Genomic DNA, 18,396 nt, shown 5'->3' on the forward strand with positions numbered 1-18,396 from the left:
AGTCGAAGTCGCCCACACTATCAAAGGCTCTTTTGGGTACTATTTTGGTTGAATCTTGATATGGCATGTATAGGACTACCCATTGTTGTTTTTCGAGTACTTTATGAAATGTATAAGTGTACAGCCATGCGAAAATGGCTTGTAGAAGTGGAGTATGGCATTAGACCATTCGTGTTTATGAATGTATAGATGGTTTCATGATGTAACTATAGTTGGAATGGAAGTGTTGAGCAAATGATCAGCCACTGGAATGGCTAAGTATGATCATATGTGGGCTTATGTATGACAAGGCCCTAGTTGGTCCATGAAACCCCAAATTAGGTAAGGTTTACTTTGAAAACAGAAGCTGATAGCAGCAGTGGAGTGGATTGGAAAAATCACAAGAATTCGTAGGAGTGGAATTAAATAGTGAATAAATTATGTAATCGAACCTTGATGAATCTACTTTCATATGGAAGTAACGAAACAATCATAGGAACAGTACAGTAAGAGATATTCGGGTTCTTGTGGAACAGGGCCAGAACAGTTTCTGGATTCCCTGTTCCGCATTTGGAAATTCACTATAAATTGACCAGAGATAGTTAGGGATCATACCATATAAGTATGGATTCCTCTCTGAGTCTAGTTTCCATAGAAACAAACGGCATCAGTATTGAAGCTCTGTGCAGAGAGATATCCAAGTTGTAATGGGAAAAGGTCAGTGTAGTCGACCCCTGTAACATGGGAGACTTTGACTAATAAACTGTACTAATTGGCCCGACCAAAAATTCTAGAAAAAAATACATAGGTGGGGACATGAGTGTAGTTTCAGGGAAAAATCACAAAAATGATTTTCGAGTTGTGAAACTCAAGATATGATTTTTGAAGCGACTAGTACTCAGACTGGCCAGTGTCTGGAAAAATTTTTTCAAAGTTTGTTAACATCTCGTGTCCGACTCCGGTGTCGGTCTCGGGTTCGGGGTGTTACATAATTCGAGTATGTAAATGGGCTTATGGAAGGCCCATGTGTTGGCCAAAACTCGGTAGAATTTTTGAATTTAGGACTTAAGAGTTAGGGGTATTGGCTAGATGACCCTATGTAAAGTTGTGGGTAAAATGTATCACAAAAAGAGCTTTGGTAAAGTGGAAAGGGTGACGCCACTAAGCTCCTAAAAAGGTGGCATGTGGAGCATAGAGGAAGACCTGGGTTGGATTCCCTGTGTTGGCAAATAAGGTTATTTATTTTAATGTGCAGGAAGGGTAGGCGTTGGAACCCAAGTGGATTCTGTTGGAGGAGTTTGAATTAATCAAGTGCATGGATTAAGGAGTGATAAGGGGAGAGATTTTAGGGATGATGGAGAGATAAGGGAGAGCATATCTAGGAAAGATTTTAGGAGATTTGAAATGGGAGAAGTAGTGGCCGGTCAAGGGGAAGGTTTAGAGCAAATTCGGATATTGGGGTTTTAGGGTGGCATTTTTCTCTTTTTTCTTTCTTTTCACTTGTGCCGATTGTTCTTAAGCAAATCCCTCACATTTCTCTTCCATTATTTCTTCTACAAACTCTTTTCCTCTCATTCTTCCTCTCTTTCATTCATAGAAAAAGCCGAACCTATCATTCTTTTCTTTGCTAACCGAATAGCAACAAGCCAAATCCTGAAGGAGTCAAGGGAAGTCGATTTATCTATAAAGGTATACACTTGTTCTTTTTATTTTTAGCCGATTCTTGTTATTTCAAAAGCCTTTCAACTCTTTTGTCAACACCCTTTTTTTTGTCCATAACCACTTTTTCTTCAGTGACCCAAAACTTGAAAGCACAGCACCATTGGGTGACTTGGTGGCCGATTCTTAGGATCCTTGTGGTGCGATTTCTGCTAGTGTTTTGGAGCTTGGACTGTGTTGAATCAGAGTTAGCACGGGATTGGAAGCATTTGGGTAGGTGAACCTTGGTAAGTGCTCGTGGCCTTAATCAATTCGGTATTATAGAGGTAAAGAAAAGTCGAAACCCCTATAGGTTAGGGAGGTGGCCGAATGTGGGTATAGGCCTTATTGGGTTCTTCTTTTAATCTTTTTATGGTTTGTATAGTGGAGGAGCTACAAGGCGTAGTGTCTACTTGGATTAGTTGGGATCATCGGAGTGACTAGATCTAGTCATCAACTTCGACAAAGGTATGGACGCTAAGGCCATGATGGATGGTGGCCGAATGTGTAAGTGTTGATAATAGATGGTTCTCATTTTGGTTTAATTATTGTGATCTGATCTATAAGTGGTTGATTATAGGAGAAATCGTATAGGAGATCTCATCGAGGAATATAGCAAAACAGGTGTGTAATGAACCCTTTTTCATAGCTTGAAACGATAAATGTCGAAAAGACGAAATGCCGAAATTCTGGCATTTCGAGGACTTGTGAGCAAGCGAACGCTCATTGGTTAGTTAGATTCGCTAGTTTGATGATCGGGAACATTGGAAAAGGTAAGGGCATGATTTTTGGCATTACGGTAAGTTGGGCCTTGAGGGGCTGAAGTGGGGCCTAATGGGCTTTCGAGCCCATTTGGGTAAAATTGGTAGAAAATGAAAACTTGTTAAATTGCACATTAAGACTGGTAATACCATTATGGAAAATAGGGTAAATGGGCCTAGATGACTAAATCGGCTATGTAGGGCCCATTAAGGGTTTCTGGCCCAATAACTCGGTATCGCGAAAAATGGGCCAGAATCACTGTTTAAAACATATGAATGGTTAGTAACTAATAATGAACATGGAAAACCCTAATATTTGGTAAAATTATGAAATTACCCTTATATTATGAAAATGACTGTTTTGCCCCTAGGTAAAAATGACCGTTATACCCCTAGGGTTTACTTATAATTTGATACATGGGATTTTGATATACATGATTGATATGATATGCACATGATATGTATGATATGCACATGATGTATTCATAAATGCATGGGGTTAGGTTTTTATATGGATGGAGGAAGTGCAAAAGGGCTTATGCCCCAGTTTATTGAAAAGGGCTTATGCCCCAGTTATTGAAAGAGGCTAGGCCTCCAGTTATATGATAAAGCAGCTAAGTTGCCAGTGGTGTGTTAGTTGGGTGGGTTGAGTCATTCCCCACATGGTGTGTTGGTTGGTATGGGTGGAGAGTAGCGGATAGTGGGTCGAGTAGTCTCCCCAAATGGGTTTGTATTCACTCTTTCATCGACATTACATGTGATATTGAAATGGGCCTATGGGCCATGCCATTTACCGTAAAGGCTTCAGGCCAGTAATATGAAATATGAAAAAGCTTCGGCCTAGTATATGTTGAGATTGGATGTGGGCTTAGGCCCAGCAGGCTGATATTGCTTTGGGCTCTAAAAGGAGCTTGTTACACATTGAGTTTCCAAACTCACCCCCTTTCCTTAACCTTGCAGGTGAGCCTTGATTTGTCGACTTGGAGCCGGAGGGGATTTAGAGTGGCCACAGTGATTGCTTTTGGGCTTTGAAATAAGTGACTGGTTTTCTTTAAGTTATCCTATTTACTATTTTATTTTCTTTGGGTTGTAATAAGGCCATTCAATCTCTCTTTTCTTTTCTTTTATTTTCTAGGATTATTTTATTTTTAATAACTCTAAATTGGTGGATATTAAATGGGCTAGACTTAGGACGTGTTTTCAAAACGACACTTGTTTTCCAAACAACACAACGTTACGATTATCTGATTTCTCAAAGATATCCACTTAAATAAATTTCAAATCGATATAACCAAGTGTGGCAATGGTTGTGGGCATGTCTAGGATTGGATCCATTCGAAGAGCTTGGTACTTAAGCAGCCTTCATGGCTCACCTCCTCTGTTACGGATTCCTACCTGGTTCCCAGCTTTCATTTACTTTGTTAGCTTAACAAAAGTCCATTTTTAACGCACTAAAACGAAACAGGGGTTTTTAACTTCAATGTGGCACGTCAGATTCGACCATAACGTCTGGGCCGAGTTTGGGGTGTTACATTTAGTGGTATCAGAGCCAGGTTGCAACAACTCGGCTATGGATCGGGTCCGAAAAACTTTTCAAAATAAATTACCAAGAAGGGTATTTTTGGAAATAGTTTTGAAAAGATCTTCTCAAACATGTTTTATAAAGGTATACATGATAAAATGGTTTTTCTGGGGTTTTTTTTAACAGGTCTAAAATGAAGAATTTCAAAACAAAGGTGTTTCTTTTTCAAATTTTAAGAAAATTTATTTTCTGTGATTAAATACATAGTTTGTGGTTTTTGGTTTGGAGAAAGAAGTGGCGCACTGAATCCCCGGCACCAAGTCTGTAAGTGTATTCTCTTTACGATATGTGATAATGATTTGATGCTATAAATAGAACTGAGACCCTACTATGATACTTTAGATAGGGTAGAACTGAAAAAAACTGTAGGAATGAAACTGTAGCTAGGCTACGACGATGCGAAAACAATCCTTGAACTCTTATATTTCCATAAGACATCTCCTAATAAACAATTGAACATTATACTAATATCATAAAATTCGTAATCAGATAAGTTGATATGAGTACAAGAGGAACTCGTGGACGAGGTCGCGGCCATGGTCGCGGAAGGGTGCAAGCGGAATCTATCCTCAGGGCATAGGCCAGCTGAGGAGGCATCTGTGCCACAGGCAACAGAGACTGGGTCTTATGATCCGGCTGCAGGGGATGATGCTTTGTCCCAAGCCAGTTTAAGGGTTTTAGAAAGAGTTGCTAGAGCTAGCACTAGGACAGTAAATAGGGGATCCATCTCCGAGCGACTTCGGGCTAACGAAGCAGAAGTTTTTAGGGGCGTATCTAGAGTAGCCCCAAATGTGGCTGAATATTGGCTAGAGGCAACAGAGCGAATCATGGACGATCTAGATTGCTCTATGGAGCAAAAGCTGAAGGGGGCTGTGTCACAACTACGTGACGAGGCATACCGATGGTGGATCACCGTGAGGGGGAGTACCCCGATTGAACGAGTAGCTTGGGAATTGTTCAAAACTGCTTTTAAGAGGAGGTATGTTGGAGCTAGTTATGTGGATGCCCGTCGGAAGGAATTTTTGAATCTGACTCAGGGTAATAAGACTATCGCGGAGTATGAGGCATAATTTTTGAGGCTGAGTCGATATGCCAGCGGGATAGTTGCAACTGAATATGAGCACAGTGTTCGATTTGAGGATGGCCTCTGCGATGAGCTTAGGATATTAATAGCTCCATAGAGCGAGCGTGATTTTTCTGCATTGGTAGAGAAGGCTAAGATAGCTGAGGAGGTAAAACAGACTGAGCGGCAGAATCGTGAGAAGGACCGACCCAGATTTAAGAGGGATTTTAGACCCTCGGGTGCTACGAATCGGAACGTTAAAAGAGCAAGGATGGAGGAACCAATTCGAGCAGTTCCAGTAAATACTTTTAGATCGCAAGCTTGCAGGGACTGTGGTAAGGTGCATATGGGGGAGTGCTGGAAACGAACTGGAGCATGTTTTCGATGTGGGTCCAAGGAGCATAAGTTCAAAGAATGTCCTCGGAGAACAGCTCAGGAACTAGCTGCGGAGCAAAGAGATGTCCAACCACAGCGAGGAGGACCACCACCACAGAGAGGTCGTCGACAAGGTAGAGGTGGCAATGGTAATGGACGAGGACGTGGGGCACCTGACAGGGGTGCTAGACATGCTGAAGCTGGACAGCCAGCATTGGTTTATGCTGCACGACGTCGTGAGGAGGGTGATGCTTGTGATGTTATAACCGATACGTTCTTCGTTCATAGTACACCTTGCATTACTTTGATTGATGTGGGTTCCACTCACTCGTATGTTGCTTGTGATGTATTAGGGGAATTGGGTGTGCTTCCTGAGGAGACTGTGAGTGGGGTATCGGTGATAAGCCCATTAGGACACTCGGTTAAGGTAGATAAACTATTTAGGGTGGTGCCTTTAGAGACACAAGGTAAGATTTTTGAAGGATTTGATGGAGCTGCCATTTGGGGATTTTGATCTTATCTTGGGAATGGACTGGCTAACTAAGCATAAGGCTACGTTGGATTGTGCTACAAAGAGAATGGTACTAAGAATTGCCAAAGATGAGGAGATAATGGTCATAGGGGAATGAAGGAATTATTTGTCCAATGTTGTTTCGGCTTTAAGGGCCGAGAAGTTGATGCGGAAAGGTTGTGAGGCGTACTTGGCTTTTGTATGTCAAACTGAACTGGAGGAGATAACGGTAGAGTCGGTTAGGACTATTAAGGAGTTGCAAGATGTATTCCCAGAGGAACTTCCTGGATTACCTCTGAACAGAGAAGTCGAGTTCGGAATCGACTTGTTACCTGGTACAGCTCCTGTGTCCATTGCGCCTTATAGGATGGCACCAAAGGAGTTGGTGGAATTGAAAGCTCAGATTCAAGAGTTGTTGGATAGGGGATTTATAAGACCAAGTGTTTCCCCGTGGGGCACACCAGTGTTGTTCGTAAAGAAGAAAGATAGGACTATGTGAATGTGTATTGATTATTGGCAGTTGAATAAACTGACCATCAAGAGCAAGTATCCATTACCAAGAATCGACGATCTGTTTGATCAACTAAGAGGAGCCTCAGTATTTTCTAAGATAGACCTTTGGTCAGGATATCATCAGTTGAGAGTTAAAGAAGTGGATATTTATAAGACGACATTTAGGACTTGATATGGTCATTACGAGTTTTTAGTAATGCCTTTTGGTTTGACTAATGCACCGGCAGCATTCATGGATTTAATGAATCAAGTGTTCCAGCCATACTTGGATCGGTTCGTAGTCGTTTTTATTGATGATATCTTGGTGTATTCAGAAACGAAAGAGAAGCATGATGAGCATCTTCGTGTTGTGCTGCAAGTACTAAGGGAAAAGCAACTCTATGCAAAGTTTAGTAAGTGCGAGTTTTGGCTGAGGGAAGTCACTTTCTTGGGGCATGTTGTGTCTGCTGAGGGGATCAAGGTGGACCCTCAAAAGATTGAGGCAATTCTGGAATGAAAGCCACCGAAGTCGGTAACAGAGATCCGAAGTTTTCTGGGGTTGGCAGGTTATTATCGGAGATTCGTGGAAGGATTTTCTGTGTTAGCAGCACCGCTAACGAAACTTATAAGGAAGGGAGCACTTTTTGTTTGGACGAATAAGCAGCAAGAGGCTTTTGAGAAACTGAAGAAGGTTTTGACAGAAGCGCTAGTGTTGATTCAGCCAGAGTCTGGTAAGGATTTCACTGTGTTCAGCGATGCGTCACATGTAGGTTGGGCTGCGTGTTGATGCAAGAGGGTAAGGTGGTCGCTTATGCTTCACGACAGCTCAAGCCTCACGAGGTGAACTATCCTACGCATGACTTGGAGTTGGCAGCGGTGATTTTCGCACTTAAGATATGGAGGCATTACTTGTATAGGGAGAGATGCATCATCTATACGGACCACAAGAGTCTTAAGTACTTACTGACTCAAAAGGAGTTGAATCTTAGACAGCGAAGGTGGATAGAGTTGTTAAAGGACTATGACTGTTCGATTGAGTACCATCCAGGTAAGGCAAATGTCGTGGCTGATGCGTTAAGTCGAAGGACTGTGGTAGAGTTGAAGGCAATGTTTGCTCGTCTAAGTTTGTATGATGATGGAAGCTTATTGGCAGAGTTACAAGTGAGACCGACTTGGGTAGAACAGATTAAGAAGCAACAGTTGGAGGATGAGTCATTGGTTTCTCGGATTCAGCAAGTTGAGAAGGGGGAGAATCCAGACTATAGGTTAAATAGCGAGGGAGTTCTTTGTTTTCGAGGAAGAATTTGTATACCGAAGGACTCTGACTTGAGGTTGATGATTTTGAAAGAGTCACATAATGGACCTTGTGCTATGCATTCAGGAGGGAGTAAGTTGTATCGAGACTTGCGAGAGCTATATTGGTTGCCTGGGCTTAAGCGAGAAGTGACCGAATTTGTGGGGAGATGTTTGACGTGTCAACAAGTGAAGGCCGAACATCAACTGCCTTTAGGATTGTTACAGCCAGTAAAGATACCACTTTGGAAGTGGGAAAGGGTAACTATGGATTTTGTAAGTGGGTTGCCATTGACACCTTCTAAGAAGGATTCGGTTTGGGTAATTGTGGATAGGCTCACGAAATCTGCCCATTTCATACCTGTCCGAACTGATTATTCACTTTAGAAGCTGGATAAGTTGTATATGGCAGAGATAGTGCGGTTGCATGGAGTGCCAGTATCGATAATTTCTGACTGAAACCCAAGGTTTACATATCGGTTTTGGTAGAAGTTGCATGAGGAATTGGGAACGCGATTGGATTTCAGTACGGCTTTTCACCCTCAGTTGGATGGGCAGTCAGAGAGGGTCATTCAGATTTTAGAAGACATGTTGAGAGGTTGTGTTATTGATTTTAGGGGCAGCTGGGAGGACCATTTGCCATTGGCGGAGTTCGTGTATAACAACAGTTACCAAGAAAGTATTCAGATGGCTCCTTACGAGGCACTATATGGGCGAAGGTGTTGATCGCCTACTTGTTGGGCAGAGTTGGGAGAAAGGCAAGTACTTGGGCCGGAATTGGTAACAGATATCGAAGACAAGATTAAAGTGATCAGGAATCGGTTAAAGGAGGCAGCGGATCGACAAAAGTCTTATGCCAATCTGAAGCGTAAGGATATTGAATATGTAGTTGGGGACATGGTCTTTTTGAAAGTTTCGCCTTGGAAGAAGATATTGAGATTTGGTAAGAAGGGCAAGTTGAGTCCACAGTTTATTGAGCCTTATCAAATTATTAAGCGGATAGGGCCGGTGGCTTACCAACTAGAGTTACCTCCAGAGCTGGATCGTATTCATGACGTTTTTCATGTGTCCATGCTAAGGTGATATCGTTTAGACCCAACTCATATCGTGCCAGTTGCAAAAATTGAAGTACAGTCGGATTTGACTTTCGAAGAGGAACCTATGCAAATACTGGATCGCGACGTCAAGGTGTTGAGAAGGAAGTCAATCCCATTAGTGAAGGTACTTTGGAGGGACCATGGCAAGGAAGAAGCTACTTGGGAGACCGAAGTGGCGATGCGTCAGTAGTACCCTCAACTATTTGGATCAGGTAAATTTCGAGGCCGAAATTTCTTTAAGGAGGGTAGAGTTGTAACATCCTGATTTTCTGGTTTTTCGCGATTCTCGATATTTTAGTAAAGTTTTTAAAAATTTGGTATGTGGTTGTGAAATTAATAATTTGTGTATGTAAATGGGCTTATGGAAGGCCCATGTGTTGGCCAAAACCCGGTAGAATTTTTGAATTTAGGACTTAAGAGTTAGGGGTACTGGCTAGATGACCTTGTGTAAAGTTATGGGTAAAATGTATCACAAAAAGAGCTTTGGTAAAGTGGCAAGGGTGACGCCACTAAGCTCCTAAAAAGGTGGCGTGTTGAGCTTAGAGGAAGACCTGGGTTCGATTCCCTGTGTTGGCAAATAAGGTTATTTATATTTATGTGCAGGAAGGGTAGGCGTTGGAACCCAAGTGGATTCTGTTGGAGGAGTTTGAATTAATCAAGTGCATGGATTAAAGAGTGATAAGGGGAGAGATTTTAGGGATGATGGAGAGATAAGGGGGAGCGTATCTAGGAGAGATTTTAGGAGATTTGAAATGGGAGAAGTGGTGGCCGGTCAAGGGGAAGGTTTAGAGTAAATTCGGCTATTGGGGTTTTAGGGTGGCATTTTTCTCTTTTTTCTTTCTTTTCACTTGTCCCGATTGTTCTTAAGCAAATCCCTCACATTTCTCTTCCATTATTTCTTCCACAAACTCTTTTCCTCTCATTCTTCCTCTCTTTCATTCATAGAAAAAGCTGAACCTATCATTCTTTTCATTGCTAACCGAATAGCAACAAGCCAAATCCCGAAGGAGTCAAGGGAAGTCGATTTATCTATAAAGGTATACACTTGTTCTTTTTCTTTTTAGCCGATTCTTGTTATTTCAAAAGCCTTTCAACTCTTTTGTCAACACCTTTTTTCTGGTCCATAACCACTTTTTCTTCAGTGACCCAAAAGCCGAAAGCACAGCACCCTTGGGTGACTTGGTGGCCGATTCTTATGATCCTTGTGGTGCAATTTCTGCTAGTGTTTTGGAGGTGGGACTGCGTTGAATCAGAGTTAGCATGGGATTCGAAGAGTTTGGCTCGTGGCCTTAATCAGTTCGGTATTATGGAGGTTAAGAAAAGCCGAAACCCCTATAGGTTAGGGAGGTGGTCGAATGTGGGTATAGGCCTTATTGGGTTCTTCTTGTAATCTTTTTATGGTTTGTATAGTGGAGGAGCTGCAAGGCGTAGTGTCGACTTGGATTAGCTGGGATCATCGGAGTGACTAGATCTAGTCATCAACTTCAGCAAAGGTATGGATGCTAAGGCCATGATGGATGGTGGCCGAATGTGTAAGTGTTGATAATAGATGGTTCTCATTTTGGTTTAATTGTTGTGAGATGATCTATAAGTGGTTGATTATAGGAGAAATCGTATAGGAGATCTCGTCGAGGAATATCGCAAAACAGGTGTGTAACGAACCCTTTTTCATAGCTTGAAACGATAAATGCTGAAAAGCCGAAATGCCAAAATTCTAGCATTTCGAGGACTTGTGAGCAAGCGAACGCTCATTGGGTAGTTATATTCGCTAGGTTGATGATTGGGAATGTTGGAAAAGGTAAGGGCATGATTTTTGGCATTACGGTAAGTTGGGCCTCGAGGGGCCAAAGTGGGGCCCAATGGGCTTTCGGGCCCATTTGGGTAAAATTGGTAGAAAATGAAAACCTGTTAAATTGCTCATTAAGACTGGTAACACCATTATGGAAAATAGGCTAAATGGGCCTAGATGACTAAATCTCCTATGTAGGGCCCATTAGGGGTTTCTGGCCCAATAACTCGGTATCGCGAAAAATGGGCCAGAATCGCTGTTTAAAACATATGAATGGTTAGTAACTAATAATGAACATGGAAAACCCTAATATTTGGTAAAATTATGAAATTACCCTTATATTATGAAAATGACTGTTTTGCCCCTAGGTAAAAATGACCGTTATACCCCTAGGGTTTACTTATAATTTGATACATGGGATTTTTATATACATGATTGATATGATATGCACATGATATGTATGATATGCACATGATGTATTCATAAATGCATTGGGCTAGGTTTTTATATGGATGGAGGAAGTGCAAAAGGGCTTATGCCCGAGTTTATTGAAAAGGGCTTATGCCCCAGTTTATTGAAAAGGGCTTATGCCCCAGAGTACCGAAAGGGCTTTTGCCCCAGTTATTGAAAGAGGCTAGGCCTCCAATTTTATGATAAAGCAGCTAAGCTGCCAGTGGTGTGTTGGTCGGGTGGGTTGAGTCATTCCCTACATGGTGTGTTGGTTGGTATGGGTGGAGAGTAGCGGATGGTGGGTCGAGTAGCCTCCCCAAATGGGTTTGCATTCACTTTTTCATCGACATTACATGTGATATTGAAATGGGCCTATGGGCCATACCGTTTATCGTAAAGGCTTCGAGCCAGTAATATGAAATATGAAAAAGCTTCGGCCCAGTATATGTTGCGATTGGATGTGGGCTTAGGCCCAGCAAGCTGATATTGCATTGGGCTCTGAAAGGGGCTTGTTAGACATTGAGTTTCCAAACTCACCCCCTTTCCTTAACCTTGCAGGTGAGCCTTGTTTTGGGGACTTGGAGCCAGAGGGGATTCAGAGTGGCCACAGTGATTGCTTTTGGGCTTTGAAACAAGTGACTGGTTTTCTTTAAGTTATCCTATTTACTATTTTATTTTCTTTGGTTTGTAATAAGGCCATTCAATCGTTCTTTTCTTTTCTTTTCTGGGATTATTTTATTTTTAATAACTCTAAACTGGTTGATATTAAATGGGCTAGACTTAGGACGCGTTTTCAAAATGACACTTGTTTTCCAAACAACACAACGTTACGATTATCTAATTTCTTAAAGATATCCACTTAAATAAATTTCAAATCGATATAACCAAGTGTGGCAATGGTTGTAGGCATGTTTAGGATTGGATCCATTCGAAGAGCTTGGTACTTAAGCAGCCTTCATGGCTCACCTCCTCTATTACGGATTCCTACCTGATGCCCAGCTTCCATTCACTTTGTTAGCTTAACAAAAGTCAGTTTTTAACGCACTAAAACGAAACAGGGGTTTTTAACTTCAATGTGGCACGTCAGATTCGGCCATAACGTCTAGGTCGGGTTTGGGGTGTTACAGTAGGTTCCTCAGTGCCTCTTGATCATCCTTATGCGAAGCATGCTCGAGATGCCTTATGGAGACATTTGGCCGAGGAGGGTGAGTGATGATTCTTAGGCCGCGGAGTTGAGGAGGCCGAAGTGTCGCTCCAGCCGAGTCACGTAGGGGCTGATGGAGATGACCTCCTTCTTATGTCGCTCCGTCTGGTGCTGAATCACGAAGGTGATGAAATAGGTAAGGTCGATGACGTGCCCATGCGACATGCACCATAAGAAGTAGGCATCGTGAGTGTTGGCGATGCCAGTGCTCTCTCGCCTCCTCATAATCGTGTGAGCTAAAATAGCGTGTAAGTACCTCAGGGATGGTGGGAGAATTGATGCCTTGGAGTGGCTAGGATTGTAGGAGGCCACGCTAGGGGCCAAAGTGTGCCAACACTTCGAGGGGGAGAAGTGTATGTGGCGGCTGAGAGTGTCTAAATCATTCTCCTTCTTGAACTCCTCTGTATATAAGCCCAGTGCAGCACCAAACTCTGGGACGCTTAGCTGGTGAAGTAATCTACCTAGGTGAAATTGAACAATGCCAGGATCATCATAGTTCGTCATTACGATCTGAAGATGGAACGTTGAGCATAGTTCCATCGTGAGCTCAAGGTATGTTGGCTCGATAATCCCAAAGAATAGCTCCCAAGGGTCAGTGGTTAGGAGGGCTCGAACCGAATCAGCCAACTAAACTTGTTCTACAGTAGCCTAGTCGATGCAGGGGGCCACAATTAAAGGTCGGGCCCGAAGTATTTGGAACAGTTCTTCCTGGGGCCCTCGGGGGAACTGTAGGAGAGGGTGACGAATTTTCACGATTGGACCCGCGGAAGAGGACGCTTCCTTCCTCTTCTTTGAAGCAGGTATGGTGGTTTTCTTTCCTTTTGAAGACGACATTGTGTACCTGCAAGTGGAAACATCAACTCGTCTTTTGATGAGTGGACAATTTATAATATATAAAAGGAATGCGGCTAAATTCGAAAAGGAAAATGCATAAATATATTCAGCCACAATTACTAAATTCAATTAAAACAATAAATTCAATGACCTATTTCTTTGTGGCATGAGCATGGTGATATAAGTAAAAATGGCAAGGAATGGAATGCAAAGTACTATATGAATGAAAAGAGATGTCAACACAATATGCATGATTATATCAACTATCCTAGCCATGAATATTCACTTATAACTAATTAAATGAAATGTAGGATTCATGTAATGAGTAAGATTTTAAACATGAGAAAGATGATAACTTGTTTGATAAATGAAATTTATGTGATTATCAATATGGAAATAACATGAAAAATATAGATTAATATGATAAATAGCATTATAAATTAGTGAAATAAAAGAAAAAGGAGTAAACAAACGCTAAGGGAAGAGATTGGGCGTCGAAAATGGAGTTGTAGGCGGCGCACGGGCGTGGTAGGGAGGCCATGTGAACTTACAGCGGCTAGGGTTAGGGTTTTTGAATAGGGAAGAAAGTGAATAGTGTAAGGAATTTATAGATTTTGAACCACACGACTATGGAAAACGCCCGTGTTCACCAATTTTTTCCTGTGTTTCCCGTTTTTCCTATTTGGGCGCGTCTAAAATTCATCCCACGACCGTGTACCTAGTGCATGTGGGTTCATACGGCCATGTCGCACGACCGTGTCTAGCTTCGTTCGCTTCTCCCACGGCCGTGTGTGTAAGCCTCACGCCCGTGTTAATTTGACAGGTTCAACCATGGGTGTTGGACACGGGCGTGTCGCACGCCCGTGCTAGTTTCTCAGTTTCAATAATGGGTCTTGCACACTGGCGTGTGGCACGCCTGTGTTGTTTTGCAAGGCTTGACCACGGCCATGCTGCACGGCCGTGGCATTATATTGTAGCCCGTGTTGGGGAAATCCTTGCCCTGTTTTCACGTGGCCATAAACACGCTCATGTTATTGGCCGTGTCTCTGTGGAAAACCTGTATTAAAGTGCTCCGTTAGTAAGTTAGATGTTGAAGACTAAATTTTGGAAGAAGTTAATACAGTTAGTGCTCGGGTTGCCTTCTGAGAAGCACTTATTTATAGTCTAAGCTCGACTTACCTCTTCGTTAAATGATCGTGGTGGTTCGAGGAGTTTATACTCCTCATTCCTACTATCAATCTTAAAATAAGGTTTTAAAGGGGTATTTTTTGCCTTAAAAGAGCCGAACTTGGGATGATTCACCTCCACCGTACCGAATGGAAAAATACTGAGTATCGTAAGAGGGATTTCCTCATTCGATGGGGTAGTGACAATGTGGGGATCTGCGACATCTAATAAGACTTTATCACCAACCTTAAGTTGATTTGGAGAGGTATCGGGCTCGTTCTGGCGTAGTTTCGGTTTATCGTGTGTTCTCAGTTTATGTGTTCACCATTCATCTAGCTCCTCTATTTGCAGCCTTCGTTCTTCATGAATAGAACCTCTACTATTGTTTGAGAATGGCTCATGTACTTCTTTCAGACTTATCTCCTGCAAAGTGGGTTGTATCATGTGGTCAGTTTGAATAGAATGGTTTAGACAATCACCTTCAATTTCTGATGTCTTGTCAGAATTGCGAGCTTGAAGGGTGAGTGTTTCGTCTCCTACGCGAAGCATGAGCTCACTTATGCCAACATCAATAATTGTTTTAGCAGTTTCAAAAAAGGGCCTTCCTAGGATTAAAGGAGTACTGTTATCCTCCTCTATGTCTAAAACAATGAAGTCAACGAGAAATATAAATTTATCGATTTTGACTAGCACATCTTCAATAATACCCCTAGGAAATCTTATAGTTTTATCTGCTAATTGAATGATCATCCTAGTCTGTTTGGGTTTCCTGAGACCTAGTTGCTTGAATATTTTAAAAGTCATGACGTTGATACTAGCCCCTAAATCAGCTAATGCATTATTAACATCTAAACTACCAATTAAGCAAAGAATCGTAAAACTCCCTGGATCTTTTAGTTTGTTCGGTTGCTTATTTTTCAAAATAGCTGAGCACACTGCGTTTAGCTCCACATGTGACGCCTCGTCCAACTTCCGCTTATTTGCTAAAAGCTCTTTTAAAAATTTCATTCTGTTTGGCATCTGCGATAGAGATTCAATAAATGGTAAGTTAATATGTAATGTTTTTAAGACTTTAAGGAATTTACCAAATTGTTCATCTGAGCGGTCTTTCCTTGTTGCGTTGGGGTATGGTACACGAGGTTTATATTCGACATTCACTGATTTTTTTGTATTTTGATCTACCTCACCTTGACTTTTGCTTTCCACAATTTCTTGCCACGGTTCTGGTTCAGGCTCCACAAATCCTTCTTCATCTTAAACATTAATTGCGTTGAGCTGTTCCCTTGGGTTGGGTTCAGTATTACTTGGCAAACTACCTTGTGGTCGTTTGGAGATTAGTTTGGAAAGCTGGCCTATCTGAGTTTCGGGCCCTTGAATTGACGCTTGTTGATTCTAAAGTGCTATCTCTGTGTTCTGGAAACAAGTTTCTGACACCGATATAAACTTTGAAAGTATCTCTTCAAGGTTTAGCTTCTTTTCCTGTTGGTAGGGTGGTTGTTGAAAACCCGGAGGATGTTGTGGTCTTTGATTTCCTTGGCCTCCCCACGAAAAATTGGGATGGTTCCTCCAACCTGCATTGTAAGTGTTACTAAATGGATTGTTTTGAGGTCGAGGATTATTACCCATGTACTTTACTTGCTTGTTATCCATGTTATGGCCATAAGGTTGGTATCTCGAATGGCTTGTTCCACCGCTACTTGCTTAGCACTACATTACTAGGTGAACCTGTGAAGAACTAAGAAAACCATCAATCTTTTTATTCAAGAGTTCTACCTAATTTGATAGCATGGTGACCGAATTGACATTATAAACACTGACTATTTTCGTTGGCTTTGTCCTCATGACTTGCCACTTATAGTTATTCAGTGACATATCCTCATTAAACTCATAGGCATCTTCAGGTGTTTTATTATTGATGGTTCCGCCAACAACTGCGTCAACCATTTGTCGAGTCGAAGGATTCAGACCATTGTGGAATGTTTGAACTTGGAGCCAAAGCGGTAACCCATGGTGAGGGAACCTTCTCAGTAAGTCCTTGTATCTCTCCCATGCATCGTAGAGGGTTTCTAAATCCATTTACACAAAAGAAGAGATATCATTACGTAATTTAGCTATTTTAGTCGACGAAAAATATTTTAGTAAGATTTTTTCGGTTATTTGTTCCCAAGTAGTAATTGACCCTTGTGGTAATGAGTTCAACCACTTTTTAGCTTTGTTCCTTAATGAAAAAGGGAATAACCAAAGAGGAATGGCATCATCAGAAATGCCATTGATTTTAAATGTATCTCAAAATTCCAGAAAGTTTGCTAAGTGAGTTTTGGGATCTTTATCCTGCAAACCATCAAACTGAACAAATTGTTGTATCATCTAAATAGTGTTAGGTTTTAATTCAAAAGTATTTACAGCTACAGCAGGTCTAACTATGCTAGATTCAGTTCTTGTTAAAGAAGGTTGAGCATAATCATACATAGTGCGTGGAGTAGGATTTTGATTAGCCGCAATTGCAGGAGATAGCTGATTGTCTTGGTTTTTAGCCATCTCTTCCATTGGGGGTTGAGTATCGTCTTCTTGCTCATTCTCTGTGTATCGTAAGCTTCGCCTTATTTCTCTTTGATTTCTGCAAACTGTACGATCGATTTCTTCGTCAAAAAGTAATGGTCCTGATGGGTTTCTTCTAGTCATAAACTATAAAAACCTGCCAAGAGAAAGAAAAAGTAAGTTAGTAAATAATAACAGTAATTAAATTAAATTAAATTGCAATAAAAATAAATAGCTAAAGTAATAAAAATTGAACGTTCCTAATATCTTAGCTCCATGGCAACGGCGCCAAAAACTTGATCGCGTGATTTTGTGATAGGTTTTAAATATTTATAATTACTCATTCTTGAACTAACTATTATTGTGATGTAGGCAAGTGTACCTATCAAACAGTAGTATAGTTTTAGCAAAACCGGATTGTCGAACCTAAAGGAACTAAAAGTACTAGTAATGACTATATTTTTATTATCTACCCTAAGAATAAAGAGGTTTGTTTTAATTAACTAATTATCTAAACTAAGAACTCACAAAGAAAAGAATTGGGGAATTACTTTTGGGGAAAATCGATTGACTTAAGACAATACCTAAGGAAAAATCCACCTAGACTTTACTTGTTATTCTGGCTCCGAATTGGACAATTTATTCATTCAACTTGTTCCGTAGAGATCCCTAAGTTATGTTATTATCCCTATCAAGACTAATAACGTCTAATCCCTAAATTGAATAATCGAGACTTTTCTCTAATTAACATTCTAGGGTTGTATTAACTCGATCTATGGATCCCCTTCTTAGGTTTCACCCTAATCCAGCAAAATCTTGTCACCCTATGTCTATGCGCGTAATCAACTCTGCTTAATTATGACAAATGTACTATTAGACAGGGTCTATTCCTCCTCTGAATAAGAGCTTGTCTTGAATCAGTATCCTGGGATATCAAAACAAGAATTAAGAACACATAATTAAGAAAAAGTTAAATATTTATCATATGATTCAGAAAATAATAACAAGATTCATCTTAGGTTTCATTCCCCTTAGGTATTTAGGGGTTTTAGTTCATAACTAAATCAGAAAACATCTCAGAAGAACAAATAATAGAAAACATAAAGAAAACCCAAAACTCCTGAAGGGAAATTGAGGAGAGATCTTCAGTCTTGATGATGAATTTGGCTTTTGAGATGGATCAATCCGCTTCCTTGTAGTAATTCCTTACTCCCTATTCTCCATGTCCTTTTCTTCCTTCTCTAGGGTGTATTTATAGGCTTTGAACTGCCTAAAAGCCCTCAAAATTAGCCTTTTCTGAATTGGACTCAACTTGGGCATAGCAGGGACACGCCCGTGGAACACGCCCGTGTTCGATTACATCAGGCCATGTTCGAGCCTGCCAAATTTACACGACCGTGTGGTCTACCTGTGTGAGGACGTCCAGGCCATGTTGATTTCGTACTTTGGCCCATTTTCTCTATTTTAGGCCCGTTTCCCATTCCCTTCGCTTTTCTACGCTCTCCTAAGTATAAAACATGAAATTAAAGCATTAGGAGCATCAAATTCACCAATTCAATAGGA

At 41.2% G+C, this 18,396-nt stretch overlaps 1 non-coding gene across 1 annotated transcript; it reads left to right on the forward strand.

The window, feature by feature from the left end:
• Positions 1 to 16,297: 16,297 nt before the first annotated feature.
• LOC121231619 (small nucleolar RNA R71) lies at positions 16,298 to 16,404 on the forward strand. The gene has a single exon (XR_005929675.1). It is a non-coding gene; the product is annotated as a small nucleolar RNA R71 (small nucleolar RNA).
• Positions 16,405 to 18,396: the final 1,992 nt, after the last annotated feature.

The sequence above is a fragment of the Gossypium hirsutum genome, chromosome A06 (assembly GCF_007990345.1).
Source record: "Gossypium hirsutum isolate 1008001.06 chromosome A06, Gossypium_hirsutum_v2.1, whole genome shotgun sequence".
In the NCBI taxonomy this organism is placed as follows: domain Eukaryota; kingdom Viridiplantae; phylum Streptophyta; class Magnoliopsida; order Malvales; family Malvaceae; genus Gossypium; species Gossypium hirsutum.